The sequence below is a fragment of the Octodon degus genome, unplaced genomic scaffold (genome assembly GCF_000260255.1).
Source record: "Octodon degus isolate 3935 unplaced genomic scaffold, OctDeg1.0 scaffold00054, whole genome shotgun sequence".
Classification (NCBI taxonomy): Eukaryota; Metazoa; Chordata; class Mammalia; order Rodentia; family Octodontidae; genus Octodon; species Octodon degus.
The window spans coordinates 4085420-4089723 of NW_004524630.1; the positions used below are offsets into that span (position 1 = coordinate 4085420).

A 4304-nucleotide genomic window follows, 5' to 3' on the forward strand; every position below is an offset into this window, starting at 1 on the left:
AATTTATCAATTCCATCTTCATATTTTTATTCCAATTAACTACATGGACAAACACTTTTAGTAAAGGACAAGGTCTAATGTAGATTATAATTACAGACCTGCACATATAAAAGAATTCACCAAATACTGTAATGATCTTATAGCCATTTAAAATCATTTCTAAACTGAAAGATATAAAAGACCGTTTCAAAAAGACCACTTAAAATGGTCAGTTTTATGCATCATTAATCTCTAATTTGTCTACACAATAAAATGCACTTTGTGGTTAAGAATTAAGGGCCTTCATAAAATTAAGCCATGGTTATGAGTAATGCGTAATTACAGATACTCTTGGGAGTCGTGCTACCACTAAAACAAGGAAAGAACAAAGCATCTCCTCTGGACTCGTTAGGTAAATGTGGACAAATCACATTGCAGGCACTCCAAATTTTATCAATACGGGCAGGAAGTTCCACAGCAATATCGTTCCAATGGCCAACTCATCATGAGAACTAAAGAACTGATGATGGAAGAGTCTGAAAACTAGGTGACCATTACTCCAATGTGCTAAAAATCACTTCCATGGTTTGACTCAATCTTCCACTTGAGCTAATGACTGCAGAAATGCCAGAATCTAACTAAATCCATACAACTATCAAAGCATGGATTTGTTTTCATTTAGGATTTTATTCCCCAATTTTTGTTAGAACAGCTTTAATGAGATATAATTCATATATAATACAACTCACCCACCTAAAAGTATGCAATCCAATGTTTCCAGTATGTTCATGAAGTTAAGCCGCTGTTAATTACATTCAATTTCAGAACACTTTTGTCACTGTAGAGCAAAATTCCTTCACTGTTAGGGCATGTATCTAGATGCCACCCCAAAGCCTCGTATGCTCCTCGGCACATCCTTTTAGAGCTGGCTGGATCTAGCATATGTGACCCTACTGAGATTAAGCATGAATGGCATTCTAGTCAGCATATTCTGAGTGCAGACAGTGGGAGCCCCAACCTGGGTGGAGGTGGTACCAATCAATAGGCTTATAGCCTCAACGAACATAACCAGAGAGCACTGCGGCTACCAGGGCTGGAGCTGCCGCTGCTGCCGCTGCTGCTGCCACTGCCTGGTGCCTCCACCGTCCTGGACCCTGCTGCTGTGCAGCCCTGCCTTGCACCAAGCTGACTATGGGCTGAAAGCTCTACTAGCTGTGAGCTAAGTAAACCTCTCCTCCTCTAACCGTGGGTGTTAGGTGTTCCGCCTGAGCAAGGAGAACAGTACCTGTGACCATCACTGCTAGCAGGCATCCCAGTGTCTCTTCAGTGCCCCTCCTACCCTGAGCTACCCCCTCCCAGCCCTTTCTCACACAATCATGTCATGTCTACCGATTTTCCCCTTATAGCCAATTCTCCTTTCTATCTAATACATTTATTTACCTTTCCCAACATCTCCCCATCTGCCACTGCCCTCTCACCACCCAAGCCTCAGGTGGGACCATTCTACTCTGTCCTATGACATCAGCTTTTCTAGATTCCACGGGACTCCATGCCAGGCGCGCTCTACCTAACACAAAACAGTGTTCTCCAGGTTCTGTGTTTAGTATTCTCAGGACCTACCATGCTTTTCACAAAAGATGCAGCAATTTACGTCCCTCCCAGCTGCACAGGTTCCCTCTTCTGCACACCTTCGCTCATACTTGCTACCTTTGTCTTTCTTATCACAGCTATTTGAACAGCTGTGAGGTGAGCTGACTCCAGTTTTGATTTGCATTTCTCTGATGACTAGTAATCTTAAGCATTTTTTCATATACCTTGTAATTTGCACATCTTCTTCACAGCCATGTCTATTCAGACCTTTTACACATTTACATATAGGGTTGCTTTTTGTTACTGAGTTTCTTATATATTTTGGATGTCAACTCCCTATCAGACATAGCTTACAAATGTTTTCTTCCATTCCATACATCATGGCTCTCATTGTTCTCTTTTCTACAGAAGAGCTTTAGAATTTGATGCAGTCTCTCTCTTCTTGATTCTGTTGGCTTTGCTTTTGAGGTCATATTTAAAAATCCACAGAGCTTTTTAGGAACATATTGTTTACCTTCTGTGTATTTAAAGTTTCAGAAGTTGCTGCTGTTAATGAGTTCTAGATTTATACCACATGGTCAGAAAAGGTATTAGATATTATTTTTGTCTTCATATATTTTTAAGATTTCTGTTGCGGCCTAACATATGGCTTATCAGAAGAATGTATATCCTGTAGCGACCAAATGCACAATGACTCTATATCTGTCTGTTAGGCCTCTGGTTTAGAAGGCGGTTAACTGTGATGTTTCCTTGTTGATTGTCTGTCTGGATAATGTGAACACTGAAGTGCCCTACTATGACTGAATTGCAAGCTATCTCTCCCTTTTAGAACTAACATCTAATTTACATATTTTGACTCTTTAGTGTTGAATATACACACAGGATGATGTGTCACCAACAGAAATATTCTGAGAACTGTGCAGTAGGCAAGGCCATGACACTTCGGATGCCGTGGGGCACACAGGAGCCGCTCAGCGGGCCTCAAGATGCAGTCAGGAGCTATGTCCGAGGCTGCTGCCAGCACAGCACAGCACATAGTCTTTCACCTTAATAAACAGAAAGATTACTTCTAAAACAATAAAAACCTAATAAATACATAACTAGAAAAGTTTATTAATACTCTACACCACACAAAACTGTTGTGCTGTACTTTTACATGAATGCCATGCAACAGGGCTGTTCGGAGCCGCATCACGACAAGCACATAAGTAGATGATACAAGGTCACAATGACCGCAAGGTCACTGGATCAGAATGTTTCTTCTCCCTTATCATCTTACAGAACCGCTCTTACAGATGTGACCTACACTGACCAGCATGCTGTGTGGCCACGCCTGTATTTACAGTTCTCACCCTCTTTCCATTATGTAATGACTTCAGCTCATTGGCTTTTTTACTTAAGAGTTTCACTGAACACAACTATTGCCACACGTGTTTGGTTTCTACTTGCACGCAGTGTCTTTCTTTATTGCTTCACTTCCAGTCTGAGTGTCTTTTCAAGTGAAGTTGTAGGCAGCATATACTTGCATGTTGTTTTTCTTTTCCATCCAGTCATTTTATATATTTTAATTGGAAAATTTAATCCATTTATACTCCAGGCTCTTATTGATGGGTAAAAATTTTACTTGAGCTATTTTTTAAAAATTCCTTTCTGATTGTTTTGTCAACTTCATTCCTTCTTCTCTTGTTGTTTATCCTTATTATTAGATAAGCTTTGATTTGTTTCTCTTTCTCATTTGTATATCTGTTATAGTTTCTTTTTTTTTTTTTTTTTTTTGTGGTATTGGGGATTGAACTCAGGACCCTGCGCTTGCCAGGCAAGCACTTATTCTACTGAGCTATCTCCCCAGATCCCAATATATTTTCTTTATAATTACCATTTCCTACTTTTAAAACTCTTAAAATAAGCTATTTTTAAATAACACCTTAACACAGGATCACATAAACACTATAGGCTTTTAGCCTCCCCCTACCGCTTATATTTTGTAGCTTTAGCTCCCATCTTTTCATGTCGCGTGCCCCTTAACAACCTACAGTAACTGTACCAGTAGTTATTGCTGTTTTATTTCTAACCTTCACATTCGAGATGAAAGCTTTGTCTATCACCATTATATTAGTGCAGCATTCGAAACCTGACTGAATTTACCTCTGCTGGTGATTTTTGTACCTTCATATGTATTCATTATTATTTTATCAGTTTCTCTGGCAAAAACACAATATATAACATCTTAATTTTTTAGATATTTCACTCTAAAAGTTTCTCTTTTAATAGTATATCAAAATATAAAATACAAGTTTATGAAGGGCTGTCTATGCATCTGCTTGTTCCAAGATACTCAGCCTCTCCTTGGGACGGTCTAGTCCACAGTAAGCATTTTATAAACATTTATTGGATAAATGAATTTCCACCACTGAGAAAAAAGAATTTAAGTACTCTGGTTTGAGAAATTTAACACAGTACAGAATGTCCTGAGATGTGGAATATATAGTGATTTTTTTATATTTTTTTTTAAATTATCAATAGAAATTTTATTAGGAGATTTTTAAAATAAGTGTCCCAAATATTACACATGTTCTAAAAATTAGCCATTATTTCATAAACATCTTAAGCAGGGATCAAGATTTGTTGTTTTGTTTTGTTTTCCATAAATTTATTGAGAAACAAATAGCAATGAGACAGTTTCAAACCAAACTGGTAGGACAGTTTCAATAATTAACACATTGTATACCTTCTTC

General features: G+C 38.2%; 1 pseudogene; it reads left to right on the forward strand.

Annotated features, from left to right (window-relative positions):
- LOC101576632 overlaps positions 1 to 4304 on the forward strand; it is a 33135-nt pseudogene that overhangs the window by 5650 nt on the left and 23181 nt on the right.